Source organism: Lutra lutra, chromosome 15 (assembly GCF_902655055.1).
Source record: "Lutra lutra chromosome 15, mLutLut1.2, whole genome shotgun sequence".
Lineage (NCBI taxonomy): Eukaryota > Metazoa > Chordata > Mammalia > Carnivora > Mustelidae > Lutra > Lutra lutra.
In genome coordinates this window covers 25,374,268-25,387,517 of record NC_062292.1, presented here as the reverse complement: position 1 = coordinate 25,387,517, position 13,250 = coordinate 25,374,268, and the positions used below count along the sequence as shown (strand labels likewise).

The 13,250-nt window shown below is 42.6% G+C and overlaps 1 protein-coding gene across 2 annotated transcripts in view; it reads right to left on the bottom strand.

Annotated features, from left to right (window-relative positions):
• ASTN1 (astrotactin 1) overlaps nucleotides 1-13,250 on the bottom strand; it is a 326,135-nt gene that overhangs the window by 246,778 nt on the left and 66,107 nt on the right. The gene's annotated exons all lie outside the window — the stretch shown is intronic.

The following is a 13,250-nucleotide window of genomic DNA, read 5'->3' as shown; positions in this document are numbered from 1 at the left end:
ATTTAGAAGATTTAGAAGAACTGCAAAACCCTAGGGCAACAACACTGAAATCATTCGGCAGCTCAAGACAAGAAGGAGAACCTCCACGTGGGGAGCTAATACTCTAGAGGTCACATCTGACCTTTAGGGAAGAGCCAAGCCCAGGAAGCAACAATGGAAAATAAGCAAAAGATGACCCTGCCCACACCCTCAAGATTGGCTCCTCCGGGGCTCTTCCTGCCTCTGAACAGAACCTGGGTAGTTGGAAAATGACACAGGGACAGATCTCATCAACAGATGAAGGAAAAATCAACAGAGAAAGAAAGACTTTAATCACTTCCCATAGATGAATGGCTAACAGAGATTTGTTTTTTCAAAGTTCAGGAGTTTTTTTTCTTAACAGTATGTGACAGCTGACTTTTCAGCGATGTGTTTTGTACAGGCGACTGCTAGGTCCCTGAATTTAACTAAAAGTTTATATTTGGGGGTTTACATTGAGGGCAGATCTACATAAAAAAATACCGGTACTGACACTGGGTCCCAAGGGAGCCTGCTTCGTAGAAATATCCTTGCCTGAAATTTCAGGAACTTCCACACAACTTTTCGAATGCAGTCACTTCAGCCTCCTGTACCAAAGGCTGCCTCCATATTACCAAGTAGCCCTCATCATTTTCACTTGAGATTGCTACATAAATTATCTCATTTAATCTTTTCAATGTAATCGTTTCAATCAAACAACACAGTGTGTGAACTCTGCTGGGATTAAAAGTAAAAAATTTGAAAAAGCAAAGAAAATTTTCAATTCATGAGCAGAGGAGCCAAGACTCAAACCCAGGTCTGATACCGAACCGCGTGCCCTTTCCCACTGTATGTCCTGCCACCAAGGACAGAATGAGGCTCCACGAATGTGCAGGGGATGGTTTGAAAAGAAGAGAGTCTGCCTCATGATGGCCTCCTGAGTATAATCCAACTGCTCCTCTTCCTCCATTGCGACCTTGAACTTGGCCAGTTCAAATGCAAGCTCAGGCTCACTGCCTCATTTGCATTTTGTCCTTCTCACATTCTCAGTCTGTACCTTTATTCTGCATGTGTGCTTGTGTATGTGCTTGTGTGTGCATGTGTGTGTGTGTGTGTGTGTGCTGTGTGTGGTAAAAAAAAAAAAAAAAAAAACACCTGACGTGAAATCTACCTTCCTAACAAAGATTTAAGAGTACAGTACGGTATTGCTAATTACACAGACGTTGTTGCACAGCAAAGCTCTAGAACATTTTTGACTTGTAGGACTGAAACTCTATACCCATTAAACAGCAACTTCCCTTTCCCTTCTCCCTCCTGTCTTTGGCAACTGCCATTCTACTTTCTGCTTCTGTGAGTTTTACTACTTTGGAGACCTCATGGAAGCGGGATCATGCACTATTTGTCTTTCTGTCGTGATTTATGTCATTTAACATAAGGTCCTCAGCATTCATCCATGTTGCAGGGTCCGACCGGATTTTCTTCTTTTTTTTAAGGCTGAATAATCTGTTTATTTTTTTAACCATTCGTTTATCAGTGGGCATTTAGATTGTTCCCATATCTTAGCTATTATTAATAATGCCACAGTGAAACGAGAATGCAAGTATCTCCTTTAGATCCTGTTTCATAATTTGGGGGCTGGGGAGGTAAATACACAGACCTGGGACTGCTGAACCATACAGTAGTTCTACTTTAAATTTTTTGAGGGTGCCTGGGTGGCTCAGTGGGTTAAGCCTCTGCCTTTGGCTCAGATCATGATCCCAGGGTCCTGGGATGGAGCCCCACATGGGGCTCCCTGCTCAGTGGAGAGCCTGCTTCCCCCTCTCTCTCTGCCTGCCTCTCTGCCTACTTGTGATCTCTCTCTGTCAAATAATTAAAATTAAAAAAAAAAAATTTTTTTTTTGAGAAAACTTCATGCTTTCCATAGCAGCCACCACATTCACATCCCCGCCAACAGTGTACTAAAGTTCTAATTTCTCCACAGTCTTGCCCACACTCATTTTTTTATGATAACGGGCATCCCAACAGTTCTGAGGTGGCATCTCTTTGTGATCTGCTCTTCCTGGTAAGCATCTTCCTTATACCTGTCGAAACCATGTGTTCTACGGAGAAGTGACTGTTCAAGTCCTTAGCTCATTTTTAAGACAGGTTACTTACATTTTGCTAGAGGGTTATTGGAGTTCCTTATGTATTTTGGATATTGAACCCTCATCAGATGACTCACAAATATTTTTTGCCCCATTCTGGGCTTGCCTTTTCACTATCACTTGCTTCCTTTACTGTGCAAAAGCTTTTTAGTTTGATGTAGCTCTACTTACCTATTTTTCATTTTGTTGCCTGTTTTTCATGTCATAGCCAAGAAATGATTGCCAAGACCAATGTTACGAAGTTTGCCCCCTGTATTTTCTTCTAGACGTTTTATAATTTCAGGCCTTAAGTTTAAGTCTTTAATTTACATTGAGGTAATTTTTGTGTGTGGTTTAAGACAAGGGTTTGACCTCTTTCTTTAACATATTGGAACACCTGTTTTCCCAACAGCATTTGTGGAAGAAACTCTTCTCTCCCCGTTGTGTCATCTTGACAACTCTGTCAAAGATCATTTGACCGTGTATGCCTGAGTTTACATATGAGCTCTGTTTGGTTCCATTGGTCCGTGTCTGTCGTTAATACTAATGCTATACTGGTTTGATGACCATAACTTCGTAATGGGTTTTGAGGTTAAAATGGAAACATGTCCCCTGTCCATAGACTGAAAGACTTAATATTGTTAAAATGTTCACACTACCTAAACTGATCTACAGATTCAGTACAATTCCCATGAAAATCCCAATCGCATAATTTGCAAAAATAGAAAAACAATCCTAAAACGTGTATGGAACCAGGAAGGATTCTGAATTGGCAAAACAACCCTGAGAATAAAGAACAAGGTCAATGACTACTCTTCCTCTTGTTGCTTCTTGCAGATCGTCCCATTAACGAGTTCATGGCAGGAATTTTTGCAGGTCTATGACCCCCTCTCTCTTTGGACATTGGCTTTGAGAGGAAACTGGGAGGTCACTCAGAGGCACGAATCTCAGACAACCTAAGTCTGTTTGAACACCGTAAGTCCAATATAGCTAACTTCCAAGAGTGAATCCAGTTTCAAACAACCCATACAGAGATCCTAAATGGCTCCTCAGTTCCTCAGATCTTCCCCAGTCTTAACAAACTCCCAACATTTTTACTCATCACTATTATTTTGCCAGTGATCAACACCAGGAGGAAAATGCTGAAGTATTTCCAGAGAAAAATCCCACCATTTTTTCCCCAACTGCCAAACACCGTCATCTTATTTCATATAGAAATTTCTCAGTATAGGTTCAGCCTCACACCACCAACACAATCTTTGGGGTTAGAACCTGGTTCAAATCCTAGCCCCATTACCTACTAGCTATAGGTCTCTTTACAACTCCTTAATGAATCCAAGCCTTGATTTCCTCACCTAAAAGTGGCTACAATAATACCCATATTAAAGGTTTATCATAAAAATGAAATTTAAAAAAAAAAAAAAAACCAAAAAACAAAAAACGGTGCCTGACACCTAGCAAAGCCCACACAGTAGCTATTCTTATTTATTATTATCTACTCCTCTGGACCATCTGGATCAGTTAGTTTGCTCTATCTCAATCTCTGTACAGTAATAATAAGATTTTTCCTTATGTGATATTAGATGCTGTGGTGGTCAATGTCGAATAAGCAAATGGCTGAAAAGAAGAAAGCAAGGAGAAACATTAGAAATAGAGAAGAGAAGGGGGACTTGGGTGGCTCAGTTAGCTAAGTGTCTGCCTTTGGCTCAGGTCATGATCCTGGAGTCCTGGGATAGAGCCCCATGTCAGACCTCTTCCTCTGCCCCCGATCCATATAAATAAAGAAATAAAATCTGTAAAAAAAAAAAAAAATACAGAAGAGAAAGTGAAAGTGAAACAGGACAGTAGAAGAGTGATTTTTAAAAATCATTATTTATAATCTCTTATGATAAACTGATCTCTACTTCCCCTCCCCCTCGGCCCCAGGATAAAGAAGGGAGTATTGCTGGGTAGATCCTGGAGGGAAATAAAGGTTAGAAAATTCATTCCATGACCTGTTGCTGACTGGCTGTCCACTCATCCGACATCTCTTAAATGACCCGGGCTATAATTTAGGTTCCAAGAGGTCAGGAAGGAACCCAGATCACCTTCTATTAATGTTAAATGAGCCTGTAAGTGCACTTTGGGCAGCAAATCAAAACCACTGTTAGCAACAACTCAGAAGATTCCTGTACCTTAAAGGACCAGCTGCCCTTTCATGAAAGACCATTTCTTCTATGAATAATACATATACTACTAGGGAAGAATATACATTCCCATTAAGCAACATCAATTCTCAACACACTAGATATAATCTCTTATATGGCTATAATTAAAAATTAAACACAAAGTATTATGTTGAAGAAACTCCAAAGCTGATTTTTATGTACTCTCTTTTTTCCTCCAAAAACATCATTCTTACCAGCTTCTCAATGTAATTATATTCCAGGGAAAACAGGCAGGCATAAAAGAATAAATCAACATATAATCTTTCTTTAAAGTCCTAGCTTATATTTTATGATCAGTACAGACGATTTAAAAAAAAAAAAAAAAAAGCCAGGTCTGAAGTTTTCTACAATGAACATATACTCTTCCATTTCCTTTGATTTTAAAGAGTTAAATCACATAAAATACCAGATTTCGGGCACGTGGGTGGCTCAGTCAGTTAAGCATCAACTCTTGATTTCGGCTCAGATCGTGATCTCAGGGTTGTAAGATCGAGCCCCACGCTGGGCTCCATTCTGGGCATGGAGTCTGCTTAGGATTCTAGCTCTCCCCCTTCCCCAAAGTATGCTCTCTCTCTCAAAATAAATCAAGAAAATCCTTTTAAAAAAAAATACCAGATGGGGTGTGCTTTTTAGACACACTGACTATGTGGGTTTCTGTGAACCAATTTTGAAATCCTAATTCCCTAACATATAGTTGGTATTTAATGGATATTTTCTGAAATAAATTTTAATATTTAATAAATAAATAGTAATATTTAACACTTAATAAATATTAATGTTAAAAATAAAAACTAGGAGGCTATTTGGATATTTGAAGTTAGGATAATTCAATGTTTTGCTAATATGGTTGCCTCATAGATTTTCCCCTTCTATGCTCAACTTCCCCCTTTGCTTAAAAAAAAAAAAAGAAAGCAGTCTCAAGTCTGGAAAGTACTAATAGGAAGTACGAGGGTCCTCATTATTGGCCTTACTACACCCAGGAGAAGCAGTTTCATCTTGTTTATTTTAAAAAGTCCATTAAAAAGGGGCACCTGGGTGGCTCAGTGAGTTAAAGCCTCTGCCTTCAGCCCAGGTCATGGTCCCAGGGTCTGGGGATCAAGGCCTGCATTGGACTCTCTGCTCAGCGGGGAGCCTGCTTCCTCCTCTATCTCTGCCTCTCTGCCTACTTGTGATCTCTCTCTGTCAAATGAATGAATAAAATCTTTAAAAAAAAAAAAGTCCATTTAAAAGGTCCCTGATCTCAGAGAAGTGGGCATTTATCTTCTTAAACCATGAAGATTTTTTTAAAGCATATATTTCATTAAAATTGAAAGTTGGTTAGATGCAACATACCCAAATTGCTTAAAATTCAAACCACAGGATTTATAAAGCAGGAAAGACTCTTATGTATCATAGAATCTAAACTCTCTAAACTCTCCTTCTTACAATAGAGGAAGCTGAGGTGAGAGACGCAAAGGGATTATCCCATCGGTACAGAACTACTAAATGGCAGACAGACTTGTTCGCAGGCACCTGATTCCAACTCCAACACGTGTCTTATTTCACCGCACGCTACTATAAACCCCTTAGTACTTTATGGACAGACAATAAAACTTAGTTAATGCAGATGATGACGATAATGAAATTTCACTGTACTGGAAACAGGGAAATGAGGTCAGTTAGCTGGCATTTGGTAATGCTTTTGTTAAGGCAGAACATCTATTTTTTCCCCATCTCTCTCTGCACTTAAAAAAAAAAAATCTATGTACTTTCTTTAAAAAAAAAAAAAGCCAGAGGCAACTAAATATCATTCATTAAAACATTTAAGACAAGTGACAGCTCCTGGTAATATATTTCCAGAACAGAACAAGCTAGATAAGGACAGCTCAGAAACTGCATAAACATAGGATTTTTCTGATACCCTAATCCCCTGCTGGCCAATTTTTAAAAGTGGGCTTTTATTGTACCATAAAAATGAACAAGCTGAAGTTTTCACATCCAGAGAAAGGTCTGTACCTCCATGGAAAGTGTTTGCCTTCAGGAGTTCAGGATGAGAGGAAACCATTACCATCCAGTAAAGGCAACTAACCGTGGCATGATAGAACCTGGGTATTAAAACTCCATTTGTGAGCCACACATAACCTACAAGTAGAGGAAGAGGATTCCATTCCTGGGCATAAGATCAGTTGATTACCAAGGCAAGCCTGGTTTGGGGGTGAAGGGTCCCTTCCCAATCGCTCCCAAAATATGACTTTCTCTTTTAAAAAACCAAAGACCTGTGGGCGCCTGGGTAGCTCAGTGGGCTAAAGCCTCTGCCTTCAGCTCAGGTCATGATCCCAGTGTCCTGGGATCGAGCCCCACGTCAGGCTCTCTGCTCAGCGGGGAGCCTGCTTCCTCCTCTCTCTGACTGCCTCTCTGCCTACTTGTAATCTCTGTCAAATAAATTAATAAAATCTTTTAAAAAATTAAAAAAAAAACACGCAAAAAAACCAAAGACCTGGCTTTGGAGGACTATTTGTCAATTATCTGTGAAAGCTAAGCACTGGCATTCACTCTCCGCCCGAAATTCCCCACACAGATACACACCTAACTGAAGTGCATTTATACACGAATCCAAGACATGCACAAGGATTGCCCTACAGCCTTATTTAAAATAAGAAATAGTTGGGGCGCCTGGGTGGCTCAGTGGGTTGAAGCCTCTGCTTTCAGCTCAGGTCATGATCCCAGGGTCCTGGGACTGAGCCCTACATTGGGCTCTCTGCTCCGTGGGGAGCCTGCTTCCTCCGCTCTCTCTGCCTGCTTCTCTGCCTGCCTTGCCTGCTTGTGATCTCTGTCTGTCAAATAAATAAATAAATAAAATCTTTAAAAAAATTTTTAAAAATAAAGTAAAATAAGAAATAGTTTCCTAAAAAAAAAAAAAAGAAAGAAAGAAAGAAAGAGTTTCCTAAACGGAAACTACCCAAATGGCCATCAGTAGTAGGATGGGCAAATACCCTGTGATAGCTTCCCACAATGGAATACCATTTTGCAGTGGTAATGAGTGAGCTGTAGTGAGTCTAATAACATGAACAAACTTTCACCAAAAACTCACATAGGGTAAAAGAAGCCACATCTGCAGAAACTTTGTACTGTATGATTTTCTTTATGCAAAATTTGAGGGGTGCCTGGGTGGCTCAGTGGGTTAAAGCCTCTGCCTTCGGCTCAGGTCATGGTCGAAGGGTTCCTGGATAGAGCCCTGCATCAGGCTCTCTGCTCCACGGGGATCCAGCTTCCCCCCTCCCTCTGCCTGTCTCTCTGCCTGTTTGTGATCTCTCTCTCTGTGTCAAATAAATAAATAAATAAACTAAATAAAATATACAAAAATTGAAAGTGATCGAGTTTGTGCTTCCCGTAGGGGTGGTGACTGGAAGGGGCACAAGGAAGATTGGGGGATGAAGAGGACGTAACATGATGCTCTTCTGTTTCTTGATCACGGCCCTGCGGACACAGGTTGCTATCTTTGTAGTAATGCCTTGATCCATATGCTTATATGTCATTTAAAAAATCTGAAGTCCTAAAACTTTTCCTATAAATACATGATAAGACAAGAATGACAAATTAGTAGAAAAGATGTCCTGTCAATAAGATAAAGAATGACTATGCCCACAGGCAGCCTTTCCTCCCTTGCCCAGCTCTTGCCTCATCATTGCTTATGAAACTGGTCACCAGCCTGCAAATGAGGAACACAAATGTATAAATGTCACACTCTTATGCAGGAACCAAGGTACTCACTTCTTTTTGCCCCGAGGCAAGACTGGGTCTCAGTTTTCATATACTAAAAATGGACCTATTAGGATAATGAGTGAGTCCACATCTGTCATTTCAAGCTGCTTGCTGGCAGTGCGTGGTATCTAGGATGTGTCCCACTGATTACAAAGAGAAGTCAGATACATTTGGGGAACATACATCATTTGGGGACATGGACTAATTGAGCATCTGTCGTTTGTGCTGCATCTGTAAGGTCTGTGGAAGGAACACAGATGTCTGTCCTCCCGCTCTAATAAAGAGAGGAAGGATGGGAAGAACCCATTAAGGACCTATCATGAGTCAGTGCAGTGTTAAACGTTTATGTAATCCTCACAATAGCTTTCAAAGTTGGACTCATTTTACAGAGGAGGAAACAAAGTCAGAGGGGATGAATCTTATGCAAGCTGTACCCGATACTAAATGAGGGAAGAAAGGTTCAGACTCGGGACCACGGACTCATCAGGCTCCTCTATCATGTAGCTTCCACAGAGGTCAACAGCCCTTTGGCAAAATGTCTGCAGTCCCTAAAGAAAAAACCCAAAGGGTTCTCTTCAACTCTGCTTCGATCCTATCCTCATATCAGGGTTTATCCCAAGTGTAAGGAAAAACACAACCACTCTTCTGCCTGGGGAAAAAAAAAAAAAAAAGTCTTAAATGGCCGGGGACAGTGAGGGTACGAGATTATAATAACTGTGATCGCTGGTCCTACCACTCTCTCTCTCAATCCAGACTAATATTCTTCCATAAATGAAGGTCTCCAAGGGGTGGTCTGTGAGAGACATCCCAAAAAGCATGCCTCGAAAGAGTGGATTTCCACGTACCAGGAATCTAACTTCCCTCAGACCCTGGGAAAAGAACCATTCCCAGTGCTAAGGAACAGGCCAGCACCCAAAGAGGAAAAACCCAGTGGTGCCAACCCAAAAGCCTTCAGCAAAACCGTACACCTATTCCAAGGTATCAGGACTCACACTGGAAGCTGCACTCCCATGAAGACTATTTCCTGACCAACCCCACTGCTGCAATGATCTAGAATAAGCATCTGAGTTCCCCCACACAGCAAAGGGATCGTAACAATTCCTACCTGTCCTCCAGGGCATTTGAAGAACTAGCTAATGTCCCCAGAATGAGCCACCATGTAAGCACCAGGAATCATGTGACCATCAGGGCAGGGCCTGGAGCAATGCACATGGGGTTGGGCTTGCACAGTGGCACATGTTCTCAGCTCCAGAGTTTTGAGAACATCTTACTCATAATGAGATGCTAAGGCAAACAGTTGATGTGGAGTTATATTTGGGGACTGAATGGGTCAAAACACTAGGGAAAAAAATTAAGAGTGAAATTTGCCACACTGGACTTCTCCAGTAAGCCTGCTCTCTGTGGACATTTGTTCTCTGCACTCGCTCTAGGGGAATCAGCAGGACCGAGCGCTGGAGGGCCAGGCAGCAGACAGCAGCCACAGAGACTAGGAGCCAAAACTGAATGACCACGAGAACAGAGAGGAGGAAGCACTGAGCTAGAGATGGGGCAGCAGATATCCAATGGTTATGCAAAAATAGCAACACAATAGATGAATCGAATTTAATCGGCTTATGATCAGGTGACTCCCTTCTAAGGATTCCATCTGGTGGCAAGCAGAGAGTAATCACAGCCTCCCAGAGCCCGAGTGGGTTCATTTTACATGTGTATCACAGTCCTTATGCCAGCTCCCAAGAAGCGGGTATTGTCATTTTTAAAGAAATGAGGGTCAAAGTGACAAAGTAACTTGCCTAAGACAGTGAAGCCATCACTAAAATATAGTTGCCCATTAAATGAGGACCTCCTGTTTCAGATCACAGTTATTCACAGCATACGAGCTTGGAGCAGATCCCTAAGGCACCGCAGGAAGAAATGCAAACCGCAGCGTGGCTCTGGAGTAAAGGGCATGGGCTGGAGGGCAAGAACTCATCCAACAAGCATTTGAAGAGGGGTCTACCCTGGGTCAGCCTTGGGCTAGCCATGGATGATGTGCTTCCTGCCCTCGGCCATGTCCACTGCCATCCAACAGGCGTGGCATGGCAGCCGTTCCGGGCAAATTCTCCTACAACGCAGACCCCAGCCGCAGGTGGTAAGATCCCAGTGCAGCAGAGGTCATGCTCCCCCCACCCCCTGCCATGAAGGTCATTCTCAAGGAGCCCCTCAGCAAGCAGAGCATATTCTCTAGTCTGACCATGGACAGTTCCTTATTAATCTCCAGAGGATTATGGCTAAAAACTGCTGCGCGTTCCTTTACTTTTAATTACAGTCCTGTGGAAGGTTTGTTAAAAAAAAAAAAAAATTCAAACTAGTAAAATTACTGCAGAAGGAAAAAAAAAAAGCCCTTAATAATTTATTCATAATGCTATTAAGACAAAGTCATGTTTTATTGGGCCGTGGGTGTTTATGCTGTGACGCAGAAGTCAATAAGAGGGAGCTTTTGTAATATATAATATCCATTAATATTCTCCACATATGTTCACCAAACAAACAGTGTCTTAGCATCAATAAATGATTTCAATAATTAAAAAGTGTGATTTTCCCGGTTTAACTAGTTCCTGCTGAAAGAATACCACAGTCGCTTCTGCTCCCAGCCTTTCATTCCCAGCTAAAGCAACTGCTCTTTGCGGAGGAAGTAAGAGCAGGGAGTGTATGTGAGTCCGGGAAGGGGTTCTCCTCTCAGCGCTGACACTAACTGCAAGTGACCTTGAGGTCTAGTCCCTTCCTTCCTCATCTGTGAGATGAAAAGATTGAGATGAGATGATGCCCCCGGCTCCTCAGCTTTACAGCTGTGGGATAGCACTCCTCTGGGCCTTATCTTTATCCCCTCTTGATCACCACTACCTTTCGTCAAGGATCATTTTGAAATGAGTTTCCTTTTTTCCCATATGGGCATTCCTCTTTGACTGCTTAGCCTGGCTCACAGCTAACAGGCAGAACGGGGACCCACGGGCTCTGGAGTCAAGCCACGGTTCTCTCTCCGATTTGCCATTTGCCCTTGAACCGGGAGTCACTTAGGAATTCTAGGCCCATCGTTTCGTCACTGATGGGGGATTATGTGACCGTACTTGGCTGCCACCAAAGAGAGACAGGGAATTAAATAATATGCTTGTGTGGGACTTAGCCAGTACTTGATGTTACGCTGGATACTCAGTAATAATTACCTTTTGAGTCTCACAGAACTCACCTGAAATACCTTACAAATTCAAGGGCTAAATGCTTCTTTGAGAAAGTTTAGCTCCTTATGATCACCCCACCAAAAAAAAAAAAAAAAGAAAAAAAACCTGAGAGCCTTGATACACGACCCCAAGCATGGATATCCTTCACCTTGGTTCCTACGGATCACCAAGGAGTCAGGACCACTGTGTTTTACAAGCTCAAGTCATTTTCCCCTTCTTCCTTTCTAGATAGATGCTTACTGCGCCGTAAACATAAAGGGAAAATACCTTGGGGGTATTTCAACACTATCTAGACTTCCCCTCCGCCATGACTAAGTTGGTCATCCCCTCATACGCTGCATTGGCCCCACGCCTGAAGAGACGACATGCCTTCATGGGAAGAACTCACAGTTAAGCAGGAAATCAAACTTGATTACATAATAATAATAATTACTGTTAGCACTGATTGAGAAAATCAGTCTATGCCAGCATTGTTCTCAGCGATGTTCATTTATGGAGTCCTTTAATCCCTCAAGACAACCCTATGAGATTGTTACTATTTTCATGTCCATTTCACTGTAAAAAGAACAGACAGCACAGGGAGGTTAAAAGCTTCATAATGCCACATTTCCAGGAACCGGTGCACACCAGATTTAAACCCAGGCAATTTAGAGTCTGGGCCCTTAATGATGCTATTCTTCAGAGCTGGCATGATGATCTGAAAGAACGCATGTAGCCGTATTGTAAGCACACAGTATTTTGATACAATTTAGGTTAAAATAGTTGTTTTCTTCAATGTTGATTTTCCCAGCTGACGGTGATGTAATTGATCCTTTATATTTCTCTTCTCTACCTTAACTCCCCATTTTTACCCCACTGGCCCCACTGCTGTCTCAGCCCCTGGACACAAGAGCCACTGGCACGCACAGTCATCCCAGAGTGGACCTCCATTGTACCCCAGCTTGTACCGTCCGTAGGTCCCGCCTTTCCGGATTCTTCTTACTGACGTAGCAGCTTCCTGTAGGCAACAGAGTTCGGAGGAGCAAGTCCCTCCCCTCTCCCCTATTTGTCAAGCCTGGGCCTCTGATGAAACCGGCACTTGTAAGTACTGTTGACAAGTGTTGCTGAAATTCCTTTGACCAATAGGGCCAGGAATACGTTAAGAGACCCTCACATTTGAGTCTGTGATACCTTGTCCTGTTGAAGCCAAAGTCCGGAGATCACAGGCTCCTTGTTTCCTGCAACTCACTGATCCGATCACCAAAATCATAGGCTCATTTGGCTCAGGTGAGCACCACGCTGCAGTGGTGTTCCACTGAATGGCAGCAACGTGAGGCAGATAACAGGACTTCTAAGACACACTTCCAGGAGATCATTATGGGAGTTTGCTGTCCTCAGTTCCTTGACAACCCCAGGAAGAAGAGCGGCATTAAATCCCATAAAAAAGGCAGAAATGTTGAGGCTTGGGGAAGCACAGGCTACACGTGAGTGCTGGGAACTCGTGGCAAAGCCAAGAAATAATGAAGTAGCAGCTGGTGGGCCATCAAGAGAAAGGTGGACCCTCCCCTTGCCTCACCTAGCTAATTCGGGGCAGCTGGCAGTCTATCTAGAGATCATTTTCAGATCGCGCACTGCCTTGCTCTTCCAAATGTGGCCCATGCACCAGCTGCACGGACATCACTAGGGAACATGTTAGAAATGAAGACTCAGGCCCTTTCCCAGCCCTCCCCCAACCCCCCAAATCAGAATCTGTGTGAGGTGTTCATGGTTCCTGAGTGCAGGATGTACCGAGTAGTTCTGGTAGAGGGTTCCTCGCTCAGGTGAACATGGGCCGGCCTGACCTAGCTTTAAATTAACGCTATTTTAAAAAAAATATTTATTTATTTGAGAGAGCGAGCGAGCATACCTGCGCATGCAGTGGGACTGGGTTGCAGAGAGAAAGGGAGGGAGAGAAAACCAAGCCCTCTCCACACTGAGCTCAGAACCTG